General features: G+C 37.1%; 1 protein-coding gene across 1 annotated transcript in view; it reads right to left on the minus strand.

Moving 5' to 3' along the window:
• The window catches only part of TRIM58 (tripartite motif containing 58), a 57300-nt gene that overhangs the window by 15154 nt on the left and 23201 nt on the right, over positions 1-18945 (minus strand). Inside the window, exons 2-3 of the mRNA XM_023625583.2 lie at positions 4372-4426; positions 713-864 (exon numbers count right to left, since the gene is read on the minus strand). The gene's annotated coding sequence lies outside the window, so the exon portion shown is untranslated. The remainder of the gene's footprint in view (positions 1-712; positions 865-4371; positions 4427-18945) is intronic.

The raw sequence follows: 18945 nt of genomic DNA on the forward strand, positions 1-18945 counted from the left end.
ATAAAAACAGCCAGCACAAAACTCAAAAGCAACAACCACTGACGCAGCACTTTCCTTCCTATCTGTGGTTTTTAAAAGGCTCTCTGTTGGTTCTCATATCAGCAGTTGAACCCTGCATTTTTATTTTTTCTTTTTCCCCAGAGACTATATTGGTGGTTCATTGAGCAAAGGCTGTCTCAAGTTCTCTGTGGGCACAGTCTCAGCTTTCCCTGGCTGGATATGGGGCGCCCACATGCAGCAAACCTCTGTGCTTCCGTGGAAAGGGTTCAGAGAGAAAGCTTGAAGCAGGGAGGACCCGTTGTGACTGTGAGGGAGAACCAACGGTCTCCAAGAGACTGATTGGTCCAGTGGGACCAATGCTGGCCTTTGGCTTCCTTTCCACGCACAAGAGCATGTGCATGTTAACAAAGGTAGATTTATGTAGCAATGTTACATTTTGGGTGATTTACATTAAAGTTTTCCTTTAAGTAATTTGAAAGATTCAAGAACAAGAATGCATCCTGTTCATATTTTTATTCCAAAGTCCCTTCACTCTGGGCCTGCACAGAGTAAGGACGCAGTATAACTTCTAGAATAAATTAAGAAATACAATTTCCCAAGTGAAATTTGCAATCACTCTCTGAAGGAGGAGTTATAAGCCCCATTTGTATATCAGACAAGAGACATTCAAGAGTTGACCAAATGCAGTGAGCAAAAATGAACTTTGCCTTACATTTCAAGGTGTAGTGTTCCATGACGCTCCTGGTGTGATCTGCAGACCAGCACAGGAATCTAATTCTTCCTTCAATAGACCGTTTTAGGAGTCAGGCACCAGACGTCAGACTCAAAATGCAGAGCTAATTAAGAGCCAAGAGCTCACTCCAGCTGCAGGGAAGAACTGGCATGTGGACAAAATAATGGCACAGAGGAAGCACATATTACTGGGTACGCTCACAAGGATGGACAATGGGGACAACCAGAATGAAGATATCGTGTGAGAATGTGCAGAAGAAGGGGTCTGAGAAGGTTCTCAAAAGAACTGCTATTGGAATACAGTGTCCAGGGAGGCCTGGAATTGCCAGTTTGCTTCCGGAGTTCTAGCAGAATTCAGTCAAAGCAGATAGCACGTGCAAAATCCAGCAGGGGACAAAAGAATGCTGTGTCTTGGAACCTCCCGAAGTTTGGTATGGCTCCTGCTCAGACTGTAAGTGGGGAAAGACTAGATAATTATCAATTTTACATGCTATGCAAAAATGTTTAGATTTTTAGTGGCAGGTAATGGGTACCAATGACAGATTTTCAATGATCTTCACTGGATGTGATTTCCAGGCCCTGCTGTTGTCTTTCCCGGTGGTTTGGGTATTGAAGCCCTATGGGTCACTGGTAGTAGAGGCTTTGGCCATCCTTAGGGATGCTGTAATCTGACTGGGGGAATGGGAGGAAATGGAACAGCAAAGTTGTGGGGTTTTCTGCCAACTTCTAAAGGCAGCCCAAACTTAACTGCTTTTGCATAGATCCCATTGTTCTCTCTGATAAATAGAAAAAGAAAACATTCTAGGCCTCTCTGGCCACTCGTCCAAGCAAAGCCTATGAAGGGTTCTCCAATGAGTTTGCGGTGATATCTCAACTTCCTGTTCTGTCTCTATTGTATGTATAATACATGGGAGAAAGGCACAGAGGCATTTCTCCATGTATATAGACTTTCACGCATCCACAATGAATGGTCTAGTATGGAATCCAGTGTTTCATATCGTGCTATTGTTATAAATCAGTTTGATAGGAAATATGGATTGGCACTCAGTGCTAATATGCATACCCATGCTAAGAATGTCTGTGAATTCAAGGGTCTCCTACAAACACACCACTACAGCATGAGGTAAAAAACATGTCATAAGAGAGGATTTTTTTCTGCCTTCTATAAGACTTACAGGATGGGCAGGCACATATTTATTATACTGATTGGTGGCAGGGTAGGAGGGAAATCAGTAACAATTCATGATGATATTTGAAGAGGGTTTCCTCGGAGAGCAAACAGCAGGAGGCAAAGCACTCCATAAAAAAATTTACAAAGGTTAGTCTTATTTTCTTTGTAGAAATGAATGCATTTTTAAAGTTTTAAGTAAAGAAGGTATATGATAAGAACTTGGCCCTCTGTAAGTAAAATTTCAAAAAAATTTTTTAAAAAGGTAAGGTAAAACTCGTTTGAAAAGAGATCTCCCTACATGAACAGGGTGGTATCAGTCTCAGCTGCTACACCCAACACTCTCCCCAGCCTTGCTGAGCTGGGCCCTCCTTGCCCGCATCATCACTTCTGTGGGGGGAATTCTCTTCAGGGCAGGTGTTAGATCTCTTCCTCATTTGTCTCTCTTGCTAGCTGCTGAATCACCAGCAGGATCAGAAACCTGACATCACTCATAAAAACATTTGCTCATTGCTTTTGATGCCCCTTTGAGCTTGATTCCACTACCATAGCAACTGCAATTCCCAGAATTGCCCTGAAGACAGGGCACTGTGGTGGAAGACAAATGGATTTGAAGCAGAAATCAAACACCTGTTTGAACTTCATTCAAACACCAGTTTGATATGAAATATGGCGACTTCCTCTCCATTAAATCTTATAGAAAGCAGAAAAAAATCCTCTTTTATGACTTTCTTTTTTCTCATGCTGTAGTGGTGTGTTGGTAGAAGAGCCTTGAATTCACAGACACTCTTAGCATGGGAATCCATATTAGCACTGAGTGCCAATGCATATTTCCTATCAAACTGATAGGTTATTTATACCATATATACTCCTTATGTGACCTTGGTGAATTTTGTAAGCCTCTCTGCCTATGTTCTCATGGGTAAAATGGATCCTTTTATAAGGCTTATATAGGATATTGTGCATGGAGAGTCTGGCAACTAATTTGTATTCAACAAATGCTTGCCCAAACCCCTCACTCCTCAATCACATAATGCCCCTGAGAGAAAGGGTGTCAATCTTTGTTCAGTTGTGTGCAGGGGCTAATTGTTCTGAAGTTTCCTTATCTCCATTGTGTACTCCACATACAGATGTTCAGAAATGAAGATTTTCTTCCTAATTATATATCAGGATGCTTATTAAGGTAATAACAAATTATCTGCTAATTTCAAGATGCAGGTGTTTTGAAAAAATAATCAGTGATTCCTGGATTGGTTATTTATTTTCTGTGGCTGGTTGTTTCAGTTACTTCACAAGCTTTAGTCAGTTACTTGATTGTAGACAGCAGTTTTAAATTATAAAGAACCATCTTGCTCAAGTTTGCCCTTGGATATCAAGGAATTCTAAAATTACAATATCATCAATCACTCATGCCTTATACTCATAATGGCCCCACCACATCATATAAATACATAGAAAATGCAGCAAGCAATGGGATGTAATGTTTAAATAGTCCTCATTCTTACTTTATAAGAAAATTAAAATAAAGATAAAATATTTGAAAATTACCAGAAATCAGTTAGATTGCTGAAATTAGAATTCTGCCTCTATGCATCGTATATCAAGTCTCCACCAGTGATAAGCAATGATAAGGCATTAGAATGGGTTTTGAGAGAGATGATGACTCGTCTTTGAAAATAAAACCCTATGATTAACGCATCCTGGAAAATCCCCTTCTCGCTGTCCCTCTACAGAAGTAATATCTATGCTGACAGAGTTGAATTTAGATTTTGTCAAAAAACTATGCCCCTAAGTTAATTCAAAGTAACTTCTGTCTATGAAATCATAGACTTAAATTTTTTAAAATACTTGGATGTCTATCCTATCTATAGAATAATTATTTCCTTATTTAATACCTAACAAAGTGATCATTTTCCTTGTGTTTGAACAACATAAAAAATGAGTTTTAGAATTTCCTTCTTTTCATTGAACCAAAATATCTTCTCCTAAAAACGCTGCCTATTAATGGCATTTCTACTTTTACGGTGAAATAGAGCAATTTTAATTTCTCTTGTGAAATTATTTAATACCTCCTGTATAATCGTCCATATTTGTCTTCTCCAAATCCAGTGAAATACCTCCACTTCTTTTTCATTACTTTTCTCTTGGCATGATTCTAAAACCTCACAACATTCTCCACTGAGCATGCGCCACGTTATCTAGGAGCTTCTCAAGCACAGCCCTCAAAAGCAAAGGCAGTATGCTGTAGGAAGGCTGCAGATAAAGTAGTCTGTTCCCATACTTACTGTGTGAGACTTCTATCAGTTTAAATACACTTCCTTCCCCTTCATTATTTTGTAAACAAGTATATTTGGTAAGGCAGTGCTCTACCACTCTCTGCCTAGAGAAGCAAGAAAAAGCTGTGTATACAAAGATGGCCTCTATGGTGTCACAGTTACCTTGAGCTGGGTGACCTTGAGTGAATCACTTACTTTCTAGGCTTCGATTTTCACTTTTGTAGATTGACGCTCAACATGTAGAGCTATTCTGAAGGTGAAATAAAGGAATGCATGTAAAACACAAAGCATGTGATTCCAACTAAATAAATGTTCAAGAATTCAGGGCTATCTTATTATAATAAAACCACCATTACTTTGCACTTACAATGAAGTTAAATTGTTATTACAATGAAATACTATCACTTCTCTTTAATTGAAATGACTTTTAGTAATATTTTGTTAGACTTAAAGTTACTGGTAAACATCTAGATTTTTCAAATAACCCATAAAATCATAATGATAAATAATAAAGGAACTTAGAATTTCTCTGTGCACCGGTAAATGAATTAATCATATGCCTCTGAAAAAAACTTAAAAGCCAACTCTACTGGGAAATACAAAAGAGAAATTTAAAAATATTATTTCTAGATGAAAATTTGAATATTTAAAAATATCTGTAAATTTGGTTTGATATGATACACATAAATGGATGTTTATTTTTTATGCATCAGCATAATTCTTAATTAATATGCAATAAACTATACTAAAAATAAGTTTATAATGCTTGAAATGAAAAATCAATAACAGGATTCTTGCTGAACTATAAAATAAAATACTCAGCAAATGCCCTAACTGAACATTCCTTAGGATATATTGTATATTGCATTATTAGAAGCCAGGGTGCTCGTGGGAAATAAAGGCTACTGGAAAAAATACCCAAGTGAAGGTATCCATTTGTAGGTTTCTAAGAGTCTGTATTATTAACACTGTTTGAAACTTACAAATGTATACCATGGCTTGTAATTTACATATTTGATGATATATGTTTTTAATCATCATTAGGCAGCTCACTCTTAGAGGCAATATTTATCCACCTTTCCTATAATATCTTCTTGCCACAGAGAAGAGACACCCATCCCTGTCACCACATGAATGAGTATTAGAGGAAAGCTTCCTGGCGCGCCCTAGTGACCATAGCTTGCTCTTGCTGGGTTGCTTAGCTGACTTGTGAAGCTTGATGCTTTCTGGTTGTGGCTATGTATATTGTTCATGCTCCCTGTGCTCTCTTGCTGGCTCTTCCTCATGTGTAGGCAGTGATGGTCTTGGTAGCCTGGGCACCCTCTCATCTCTATGTATCCAGCTGTGGCTGATGTGTACAGATTTTCCGTTATTTCTGAAGCCGTCAGAGAATGTGGATGCATAATCTGCTTTGCAGGCCTTATCATGCCTCTTGTTTTCTTTCTGAAAACAAGCAGGAATTACAAGATCTAGATTTCAGATCAAAGATGAAGAGCCCACTCCAAACTATGGACTATTACACAGTCCATAAACAGTGTTTAATTATTTTTTTCAAAATTTAATAGGATGAGAAAAGATCTATGATGGAATTAGCTGTAAAAATAACTGCTAAAAAAAGCTAAGATTCAGGCTATGTAAAATGAGCTGCAAAAAAAAAAAAGGAGTTATAGGCTATCCAGTATTAATCCAATTACACTACCCCATACGTGGGACACACAAAAAAAGTTTGTAAGGCAAGATATCAGGTGTCAAACTCTGAGAGACAGTACTGTAGTTCCCACCCCCAAGTAACTTGGATATCCTTTTTTCAGTTTCTTTTTGCTGAGGAAGATTTGCCTTGAACTAACATCTGTTGCTAATCTTCCTCTATTTTGTTTGTGGGTCACTGCCACAGCATGGCCGCCAACAAGCAGTATAGGTCTGCCCTGGGAACGAACCCAGGCCACTGAATCAGAGCACACTGAACTTAACCACTAGGCCAATGGGTTGGCCCCTCTATAGCCACTTATTTTCTATAAGCACTATGGCTTCTGATAGTACAAAATGCAATGTACCCCAAGGAACACTCAATTATGGCTATTTACTGTGTATATTATGTCATCGTGGTTTCTCACTTAAAACACTACAAACTAATTTTTGACTATACTTTATTGCATGTTAATTAAGAATTACATTGGTGAATTAAAAGTAAACATCCAGAGTGACGTTGGTGACATGGTGGGGTGAGCTCACCCGGGACTCTCTCCCCTCCAGACTACAACCAAGAGGAACAACTGAATTCCAACCAAAAATTCCTAGTGGCACAGAGATCGTCGGAGACCCACAGCAGCCAGATGATGGAGGGCGGAGAGGCTGGAGCCGCCCTTGGAGGAGCTGGAAGGGGATAAGAGAGAGCTTTGCTCCCTCCCCTAGAGACTGGGATCGCTGCCATGGTTGAGGGAAGGAGTGGGTGAGGGGCCGCATGTCCACAGGATTGTCCAGGACTCCCACCACCTGTGCAGTGGAAACCCTCTAATGGGGGAAAGCTTTCACGTGGGGGGACCCCATCAAGCCAGGGCCCTGGGAAACCAGAGAGCGAGTGCTGAACAGAATCTGGGTCTGCGCACGAGAGAAAGTGTCCCTCCTTCCCCAACCTGCTCTGCATGCCGCCATAGCAACTGAAGGCCACGGGCTCAGAAAACGAAGCTCTCAACCCCCATCTAGTGGAGACAGGCTGTACCTGCAATTGAATAATAGCATCATGTGCAAAAACCACTCCTCTACCATCCAGCAATTTATAAAAGCTCCAGACCAAAAGGAAGACAATAAAAACACAGAATTATGTCCTGAGGACTTGGAAATAGGTAAACTAAGTGAAAATGAATTCAGAATAGCTATCATCAAAAAACTCAATGAGGTAAAGGGAAATATAGAGAAACAAGTCATTGAGTTCTGGAGTTACTTCACAAAAGAGATTGAAAATATAAAGAAGAATCAATCAGAAATACTAGAGATGAAAAATACAATGGATCAAATAAAACAGAATACGGATTCCCTGAATGCCTGTGTAGACACCATAGAGGAGCAAATTAGCATAATCGAAGATAGACAGGCTGAATGGCTCCAGACAGAGGAAGAAAGAGAACTAAGAATTAAAAAAACTGAAGAAAATTTCAGAGAACAGCTGACTCAATGAGAAAATGCAACTTAAGAATCATCAGAATTCCTGAGGGCGTGGGAAAGGAAAATGGACCAGAAAGTGTGCTCAACGAAATAATAGAAGAGAACTTCCAAAATCTAGGGATTGAGGGAGAAATGTGTGTGGAGGAAGCTTTCAGATCTCCTAGATTTGTCAAGGTAAAAAGACCTACGGCAAAGCATATAGTAGTAAAAATGGCAAAAATGAATGACAAAGAAAGAATACTCAGGGCAGCAAGGCAGAAGAAAACAACCTACAAAGGAACCCCTATCAGACTCAGCAGATTTCTCTACAGAAACCTTACAAGGTAGTAGAGAATGGAATGACATATTAAAAACTTTAAAGGATAAAAATATTCAGCCTAGAATACTCTATCCAGCAAAAATATCCTTCAGATATGAGGGAGAAATTAAATCTTTTCCAGACAAACAAAAGCTACGGGACTTTGTAGCCAAAAGACCTCCACTACAAGAAATCCTCAAGAAGGCTCTCATACCTGAAAAAGAAGAAACAAAGCCCTAAATCAGTTTAAAGAAGGAAATAATAAAAATCAGAGCAGAAATAAATGACATAGAGTCTAAAAAGACAATAGAAAGAAATCAATGAAATCAAGAGCTGGTTCTTTGAAAAGATAAACAAAATTGGCAAATGTTAGGTACACTCACCAGGAAAAAAGGAGATAAAGCTTATAAAATCAGAAATGAAAGAGGAAAAATGACAACAGACACTTCAGAAATACAAAGGACTATAAGAGAATACTATGAAAAGCTATACACAAAGAAATTGGATAATCTAGAAGAAATGGATAAATTCTTAGAATCATACAATCTTCCAAAATTGAATCAAGAAGAAATAGAGATTTTGAATAAATCAATCACCACTAAGGAGATTGAAACAGTAATCAAAAACCTCCCAAAAAATAAAAGTCCAGGATCACAGGGCTTCCCTGGTAAATTCTACCAAATATTCAAGGAAAACATAATGCATATCCTTCTCAAACTCTTCCAAAGATTGAAGAGGAGGGAAGCTTCCTAGATCAAGCTAGGAAGCCCCAACATTACCCTGAGACCGAAACAAGAGAAAGAAAAAAGAAAGTTACAGGCCAATTTCATTGATGGAAATTACTGTGAAAATCCTCAACAAAATACTAGCAAATCTAATACAAAAATATATTAAAAAGATCATACACCATGATCATGTGGGATTTATTCCAGGGATGCAGGGATGGTTCAACATTCACAAATGAATCAATGTGATACACCACATTAACAAAATGAAGAATAAAAATCACATGATCTTTTCAATCAATGCAGAGCAAGCATTTGGCAAAATACAGCATATATTTATGATAAAAACTGAATAAAATGGGTATAAAAGGAAAGTACCTCAATATCATAAAGGCCATATATGACAAACCTACAGCTAATATCATACTCAATCGAGAAAAACTGAAAGCTATCTCTTTAAGAATAGGAAGAATACAAGCATGCCCACTTTCACCACTCCTAATTAACATAGCATTGGAAGTGCTAGCCTGAACAATCAGGCAAGAAAAAGAAATTAAAGGGATGAAAATTGGAAAAGAAATGAAACCGTCACTATTTGTAGATGACATGATTTTATATAGAGAAAATCCTAAAATATCCACCAAAAAAACTTTAGAAATAATAAATGAATACACTAAAGTTGCAAGATAAAAAATTAATGTACAAAAATCAGTTGCATTTCTACACACTAACAACAAAGTAGCATAAAGAGAAATTAAGAACACCATCCCATTTACAATTGCAACAGAAAGAATAAAATACATAGGAATAAGCTTAACCAAAGAAGTGAAAGATCTGTACACCAAAAACTATAAAACATTGTTGAAAGAAATTGAGGAAGACACAAAGAAATGGGAAGATATTCTGCGCTCTTGGATTGGAAGAATTAACATAGTTAAAATGACATTTCTCCAAAGAATAATATACAGGTGGCCAAGGGGTACATGAAAAAATATTCAACATCATTAACTATCAGGAAAACGCAAATCAAAACTACAATGACCAACAACAAAAAAACCAATAATCCAATTAAAAAATGGGTAAAAGTTCTGAACAGAGGTCTCACCAAAGAAGATATATGGATGGCCAACAGGCATACGAAAAGGTGCTCAATATCACTAGCTATCAGGGAAATGCAAATCAAAACTACAATGAAATATCACCTCACTCCGTTCAGAATGGCTATAATTAACAAGACAGGAAACAAAAAGTGTTGGAGAGGATGTGGAGAGAAGGGAACCCTGGTACACTGCTGGTGGCAGTGCAAACTGGTGCAGCCACCATGGAAAGCAGTAGGGAGAATCCTCAGAAAGTTAAGAATAGATCCACCATACAATCCAGCTAGTCCACTGCTGAATATTTATCCAAAGAACTTAAAAACACAAATGCATAAAGATACATGCACCCCTATGTTCATTGCAGCATTATTGACAATAGCCAAGACTTGGAAGCAACCTAGGTGGCCACCAAAGGACGAATGGATAAAGAAGATGTGGTATATATACACAATGGAATACTACTCAGCCATAAGAAATGATGAAATCCAGCCACTTGTGATAACATGGATGGACCTTGAAGGTATTATGCTGAGTGAAATAAGTCAGAGGGAGAAAGTCAAATACCTTATGATCTCACTCCTAAGTAGAAGATAAAAACAATGACAAACAAACACATAGCAAAGGAGACTGCATTGGTGGTTACCATAGGGGAAGGGTGTAGGGGAGAGGGCAAAAGGGGTGATTAGCCTCACATGTGAGGTGATGGACTATAATTAGTTTTTGGGTGGTGAACATGATGTAATCTACACAGAATTAGAAATATACTATGATGTACATCTGGGAAAAAAAAACTACCATAAGATATTACCTCAATCCCGTCAGAATAGCTATAATTAACAAGACAGGAAACAAGTGTTGGAGAGGATGTGGAGGGAAGGGAAATCTCATACACTGTTTATGGGAGTACAAAGTGATGAAGCCACTATGGAAAACAGTATGGAGATTCCTCTAGAAATTAAGAATAGAACTACCACATGATCCAGCTCTTCCACTGTGTGGTATTTATCCAAAGAACATGAAAACATGAATTCATAAAGATATATGCATCCCTATGTTCACTGCAGCATTATTGACAATAGCCAAGACTTGGAAGCAACCTAGATGCCCAACAAAGGATGAATGAATAAAGAAGATGTGGTGTATATACACAATGGAATACTATTCAGCCATAAAAAATGATGAAATCTGGCCATTTGTGACACCATGGATGGACCTTGAGTGTATTACGCTAAGTGAAATAAGTCAGAGGGAGAAAGTCAAATATAGTATGATCTCCCTCATAAATAGAAGACAACAACAACAACAAACAAAGACATTGAGACAAATATTGGTTTGTTGGTTACCAGAGGGGAAGTGGGGCAGGAGGTGGGTGAAAAGGGTTGACCAGGCACATGTGTATGGTGATGGCTTGTAATTAGTTTGGGTGGTGAACATGATGTAACCTACACAGAAATCAAAATATAATGGTGTACACCTGAAATTTACATAATGTTATAAACCAATTTTTCTGCAATAAAAAAAGTAGCAAGGCACCAGCAATCTCAGAGTTGCAAGCAAGACAAGGAGGGCACTGATGATGCCTCTGGCAAAAGCAGTTGTGTGAAAAGCTCAGGCTCTCAGATACAACCAGAAGCAGCTCAGAACCAAAGTGAACAATTCCTTACCCAAATAAGAAATGTGTTTTTCACTACAAATGTGCCATCAAAGGAACAATTCATCAAGCACCATGAAGAACTGCAGTAACACAGCAGCACAGAAAGGAAATGACAACTTTCCAGAAACCAAGCTTAAAGTTATGGAAGACTCTGATATGACAGAATAATTGAAAATAGCTGTCATAAAGAAACTCAGTGAATTACTAGAAAACTCAGAAAGACAGTTCAATGAGCTCCAGAATTAAATTAATGACAAGAAGGAATACTTCAACAAAGAGATTGATGCTCTAAAACAAACACCAAACTGATATTCTGGAACTGAAGAGCACAATTAATAAGAGTGAAAAACAAGTAGAAAGTATTGGAAAAAGAACAGACCCTATGGAAGAGAGAATTAGTGAGCTCAAAGATGGAAATCTAGAAATGATTCAAGTGGAAGAAGGGAAAGAACTACGATTTTTCAAAAATGGAGAAATTCTATAAGAAATATCTGACTCAACTAGGAAAGCAACATAAGGATAAAATGTACCCCAAAAGGAGAAGAGAGGGAGAAAGGAGCAGAGAATTTATTCAAAGAAATAATAGTTGAGAACTTCCCAATTCTGGGAAAGAGGATATACAAGCACATGAAGTTAATATAACACCTAAGTATCTCAACACAAAAGACCTTATCCAAGGCATATTAAATTAAAACTGTCAAAAGTCAATGACAAAGAAAGAACATTAACAGTGGCAAGAGAGAAGAAAATACAAAGGAACCCCTACTAAGCTATCAGCAGATTTCTCAGCAGAAATTCTACAGGCTAGGAGACAGTGAAATGATATATTCAAAATATGGAAAGATAATAGCTACCAGTCAAGAATACTCTATCCCAAAAAAGTTACCCTTCAGATACAAAGGAGTAATAAAGCCTTTCTCAGACAAATAAAAGCTGGCGGAGTTTGTCGTCACTTGACTTATCTTCCAAGAAATGATGAAAGGAGACCTCTTACCTGAAACAAAACAGCAAAGGTATACAAAGCTTTGAGCAAGTAGATAAATAGACGGGCAGAATCAGAAAACTGCAACTCCATATCAGAATAGGTTAGAGAAACTTAATTATAAGGTTTAAAGGGAGATAAAGCATCAAAAATAACTATAACCACTTCAATTTGATAACAAACTAACAATTAAAAAAGGACAATTTACAATGATAAAAACATAGAAGAGAAACCTACATAGGCTAATGGAGTAAAGACACTTCAGCAGGAAAAGGACTCTCTCATCTATGAGATCTTTTATACAAACCTAATGGTAACCACAAAACAAAAATTCAGAGTAGAGTCACAAAACATTAAAAAAAGAGAAAACTGAGAAAAACTTCACAGAAAACCACCAAACTGAAATGCCAGACAGAGATACAAGGAAAAGGAAACAATGGAAATATAGAACCAGTAAAAAAAGAGAAATGGCAGTATTCAGCTCTCATATATCAATAATCATTCTATATATAAATGAATTGAATTCATCAATCAAAAGACACAGTGTGACTGGATGGATTAAAAAGATTCAAGAATTTGCTCCCTCCTGGAGACCCACTCAGCTCTAAAGATAAACACAGGCCCAAAGTGAAGGATGGAAGATGATGCTTCAAGCAAACGGCAATCAAAAGAAAGTGGGTGTATCTATATTTACATCAGAGAAAATTGTCTTAAAGCCAAAAAATATAGTAAGAGACAAAGAAGGACATTATATAATGAAAAAAGGGACTTTCCACCAAGAAGACATAACACTTATTAATATATGTGCACCCAACATAGGAGCACCAAAGTATATAAAGCAACTATTAACAGACCTAAAGGGGGAAATTGACAGCAATACAATAATAGTATGGGATTTTAACACCCCACTTACTTTAAGGGATATGTCATCCAGACAGAAAGTCAACAAGGAAACATTGGCCTTACAAGAAACACTAGGCCAGATGGACTTTATATATATATAAAACATTTCATCCAAAAGCAGTGGAATACACATTCTACTCAAAGTGCACATTCTACTCAAGTGGAACATTCTCAAACATAGACTATATGTTGGGAAAGAAAATAAGCCTTAAAAAATTTAAGAAGGTTGAAATTATATCAAGCATCTTTTTAACAACAATGGTATGAAACTAGAAATCAACTACAAGAAGAAAGCTGGAAATCAAAAATATGTGGAGATTAAACAAGCTACTAAACAACTATTAGATCAATGAAAAAAATCAAAGGAGAAATAAAAAATAGCTGGAGATAAATGAAAATGAAAACACAACATACAAAACATTAAGGCAGTACTAAGACGAGAGTATAGCAATGCAGGCCTACCTCAAGAAAAAAACAGCCCAACAACAAAAAAACCAACAATCCAATAAGAAAATGGGCAAAGAATCTGAACAGAGATTTCTTCAAAGAAGATATTCAGATCGCCAACAGGCATATGAAAAGATGCTCAACATCATTAGCTATCAGGGAAATGCAAATCAAAACTACAATGAGGTATCACCTCACTCTGGTCAGAATGGCTATAATTAACAAGACAGGAAACAACAAATGTTGGAGAGGGTGTGGAGAGAAGGGAACCCTTGTTCACTGCTGGTGGCAGTGCAAACTGGTGCAGCCACTATGGAAAGCAGTTTGGAGTATCCTCAGAAAATTAAGGATAGATCTACCATATGATCCAGCTATTCCACTGCTGGGTATTTATCCAAAGAACTTGAAAACACAAAGGCATAAAGATACTTGCACCCCTATGTTCATTGCGGCATTATACACAATAGCCAAGACTTGGAAGCAACCTAGGTGCCCATCAAGGGACGAATGGATAAAGAAGATGTGGTATTTATACACGATGGACTACTACTCAGCCATAAGAAATGATGAAATCCAGCCATTTGTGACAACATGGATGGACCTTGAAGGTATTATGCTGAGTGAAATAAGTCAGAGGGAGAAAGTCAAATACCATATGATCTCACTCATAAGTAGAAGATAAAAACAACAACAACAACAACAAAACACATAGCATTGGAGATTGGACTGGTGGTTACCATTGGGGAAGGGGGGATGGGGGAGGGCAAAAAGGGGTGATTAGGGTCACATGTGAGGGGATGCACTACAATTAGTGTTCGGGTGGTGAACATGATGTAATGTATACAGAATTTGAAATATGATGTACATCCGAAAAAAATAAAAATTAAAAAAAAAGAAAAGAGAAAAAAACTCTCAACTAAACAATCAAACACTATACCTAAAAGAACTAAAAAAGAAGAAACAAAATGCAAAGTCAGTAGAAGTAAGGAAATAATAAAACACAGAGCAGAAATAAAAGAAATAGAGACTAACAAGACAATAGAAAGGATCAGTGAAACTAAGAGCTGATTCTTTGAAAAGATAAATAAAATTGACAAACCCTTAGCTAGACTTACTAAGAAAAAAGAAAGAAGGTTCAAATAAATAAAATCAGAAATGAAAGAAGATAAATTAAAACAGATGCCACAGAAATATAAAGGATTAGAGAATATTATGAAAATCTACACACCAACAAATTGGATAGCTTAGAAGAAATGGATACATTCTTAGAACCACACGACCTTCCAAAACTGAATCAAGAAAAAAATAGAGAATCTGAATAGACCAACCACAAGTAAAGAGATTGAAATAGTGATCAAAAACCTCCCATAAAACAAAAGTCCTGGACAAGGCAGCTTCTATAGTGAATTCTCTGAATAATCAAAGAAGATTTAATACCTATTCTTCTCAAACTCTTCCAAAAAATTGAAGAGGACAAGATGCTTTGTAACTGATTTTATGGGCCAACATCACATTGATAGCAAAACCAGACAAGGACAACACAAAGAAGGAAAATTACAGGCCTACATGGCTGATGAACATCAATGCAAAACTCCTCAACAAAATATTAACAAATCAAATACAACAATACATTAAAAGGATCATACAACATGATCAAGTGGGGTTTATTCCAGGGATGCAGGGATGATTCAACATCCACAAATCAATCAATGTGATACATCGCATTAACAAAATGAAGAATAACAAATACATAATCATCTCAATAGATGCATAAAAAGCACTTGACAAGATACAGTATCCATTTACGATAAAAACTCTGAATAGGAGAGTATGAAGGAATGTACCTCAACATAATAAAGGCTGTATACGACAAACCTTCAGCCAACATCAGACTCAATGATGAAAAACTGAAAGCTATTCCTCTAAAAACAGGAACAAGACAAGAATGCCCAATCTCACCACTCTTATTCAACATAGTATTGGAAGTCCTAGCCAGAGTAAGTTGGCAAGAAAAAGAAATAAAGTTATCCAAGTTGGAAAAGAAGAAGTAAAACTGTCACTATTTGTAAATCACATGATTCTATATGTAGAAAACCCTAAAGAATCCACCAAAAAAAACTATTAGAAATAATTAACAAATTCAGAAAGTTACCTTTCAGAAAGCATACAAAATCAACACACAAAAGTCAGTTGCTTGGGGCTGGCCCGGTGGTGCAGTGGTTAGGTGAGCACATTCTGCTTCAGCAGCCCAGGGTTCACTGGTTCGGATCCTGGGTGTGGACATGGCACCGCTTGGGATGCCATGCTGTGGTAAGCATCCCACATATAAAGTAGAGGAAGATGGGCACAGATGTTAGCTCAGGGCCAGTCTTCCTCAGAAAAAAGAGGAGGATTGGCAGTAGTTAGATCAAGGCTAATCGTCCTCAAAAAAAAAAAAAGGTCAGTTGCCTTTCTATGCACCAAGAACAGAACAGCAGAAAGAGAAATCAGGAATACAATCCCATTTACAATTGTAACAAAAAGAATAGAATACCTAGAAATAAATTTAACCAAGGAGGTGAAAGACTTGTACACTGAAAACTACAAGACACTGTTGAAAGAAATCAAAGAAGCATAAAGAAATGGAAAGATATTTTATGCTCATAAGTTAAAAGAATTACGATAGTTAAAATGTCCATTTTACCTAAAGCAAGCTACAGATTCAATGCAATCCAAATCAAAATCCCTATGACATTTTTTACAGAAATAAAATAAAGAATCCTAAAATTTATATGGAACAACAAAAGAACTTGAATAGCCAAAACAATCCTGAGAAAAAAGAACAGAGCTGGAGGTATTACCCTCCCTGATTTCAAAATATACTACAAAGCTGTAGTAACCAAAACAGCATGGTACTGGCACAAAAACAGACACAAAGATCAATGGAACAGATTGAGAGCCCAGACATAAAAGCATATATTGATGGACAGCCAATTTTTGACAAAGGAGCCAAGAATACATAATAGAGAAAGGAAAGTCTCTTCAATAAATGGTGTTGGGAAAACTGGGAAGCCACATGCAAAAGAATAAAAGTAGACCATTATCTTATACCATGCACAAAAATTAACTCAAAGTGGATCAAAGACTTGAATGTAAGACCTTAACAGGTAAAACTTGTAGAATAAAACATAGGCAGTAAGCTCTTTGACATCTGCCTTGGCACTATGTTTTTGAATACCATGTCTCCTCAGGCAAGTGAGACAAAAGAAAAAATAAACAAATGGGACTACATCAAACTAAAAAGCTCCTGCACAGCAAAGGAAATTATCAACAAAACAAAAAGACAACCCACCAACTGGGAGAAAATACTTGCAAATCAAATATCTAATAAGAGATTAATATCCAAAATATATAAAGAACTCATTCAACTCAACAACCAAAAAATGAACAACTCAAACAAAAACTGGGCTGAGGATATGAACAGACATTTTTCCAAAGAAGATACATAGATGGCCAACAGTCACGTGAAATGATGGTCAACATCACTAATTATTAGGGAAGTACAAATCACCTCACACCCATTGGAAAGGTGATTATTAAAAACACAAGAAATAACAAGTGTTGGAGTGGATGTGGAGAAAAAGGAACACTAGTACCCTGCTGGTGGGAATGTAAATTGGTGCAGCCAATATGGAAAACCATATGGAGACGTCTTAAGAAATTAAAAATAGAAATGCCATATGATCCAGCTATTTCACTCTTAGGTGTTTATCCAAAGAATCCAAAAACACTATTTTGAAAAGATAATATGCACCCTTATGTCGTTGGAGAATTATTCACAATAGCCAAGACTTGGAAGCAACCTAAATACCCAGCCATGGATGGATAAAGAAGATGTGAGATATATAATATACATGTATACATAATGGAATACTACTTGGCCATAAAAAAGACAAAATTTTGCCATTTTTTACAACATGGATGGACCTTGAGGGTATTATGCAAAGCAAAATAAGTCAGACTAAGAGAATAAGTCAGATGGAGAACAACAATAATCATATGACTTCACACATATATGGAAGATAAACAAACAAGCAAACACAGAGAACAGATAGGTGGTTACCAGAGGGGAGGTGGGCGTGGGGCAAGCAAAAGGGGTAAATGGGCTTATGTGTATAGTTATGGATGGCAACTAGTCTTTTGGTGGTGAATATGATGTGGTCTATACAGAAGTCAAAATATAATGATGTACACCTGAAATTTATATAATGTTCTACACCAATGTGACCTCAACAAAAACAAATGGATCATGGACTGCAATATAAAATATGACTATAAACCATTTGAAAAAAAAAATAGAAATCTTCAGGACCTAAGGCTAGGCAGAGTTCTTAAACAAGACACCAAAAGGGAAAATGTATAAATTGGATCTAATCAAAAGTAAAAATGTTTTTAAGTAAAATACCCTATGATGAGAATAAAATGACAAAGTATAGCTTGGGGAAAATATTTGCAAACAATGTATCTGACAAACAACCATACAACTAGAAAATAGGCAAAAATGAACAGACATTCCAAAGGAGTCATGATGGCCACAGTGGCTAGGTGGTAGTGGTGGCAGCAGCACCAGCAGTGGCAGTGGCAGTGGCAGCAGCAGTGGCACTGGTGATAACTAGAAGAAAAGATGGAAAGTTCAAGTGGTGAGTGAAAGTCTGCCCAGCTGCATGAGCTGCAGCTGCAGGGTCCCTTTGCTCTTCAGTAACACCTGGATTTCTAAGAAGAGACCTCTGTAAAAAGGGGAAGGGAAAGAAAAGGAAAGAAGGTGGACAAAGAGAACTAAAGGGGCACATTTCCTGCCGTCTGCTGCAGAATTTCAGCAAGAGGTCTGCCCATGGACTTCTGGAATTCCTCCACTCAAGGATCCCACTACAGGGCTCTTGGCACATCCAAAACCCCAAGTGCTAAGCACACACCTCCCCCAAGTCTGCCACCATGATGTTTTTAAGGGCGAGTCAGTTTCAGTAAGAGAAATTAAAAAAAACTTGTGCTTATTGTCACCTTCTGTAAAATAAAAGGCCTCTAATTTTCAATCTGTTGAACTGTTAGATTCAAAGTAAACAAAGCTTTAACTAAATAAGAAAGGTGTTCACTACTCCAAATGTGACAGCAGAGGCACATTTCATCCAACACTATGAAAAATCATGGTAATATGGTATCAGAAAAGGAAAATGACAATTCTCCAGAAACTGAACTCAAAGATACAGAATATTGCAATCTAACTAATAAAGAGTTCAAAATAGCTGTTATGAAGAAATTCAATGAGCTACAAGGAAACTGAAACAGACAATTCAATAAACTCAGGAGTAAATTTAATGAACAGAAGTACTTTACCAGAGAGATTGAAATTCTAAAGAGAACACAACAGAAATTCTGGAGCTGAAGAACTCAGTATATTAGATTTTTAAAAAGCATTAGAAAGCATTGGAAATAGAGTAGATCAGATAGAAGAGAACATAAGTGAT

Source organism: Equus caballus, chromosome 21 (genome assembly GCF_041296265.1).
Source record: "Equus caballus isolate H_3958 breed thoroughbred chromosome 21, TB-T2T, whole genome shotgun sequence".
In the NCBI taxonomy this organism is placed as follows: domain Eukaryota; kingdom Metazoa; phylum Chordata; class Mammalia; order Perissodactyla; family Equidae; genus Equus; species Equus caballus.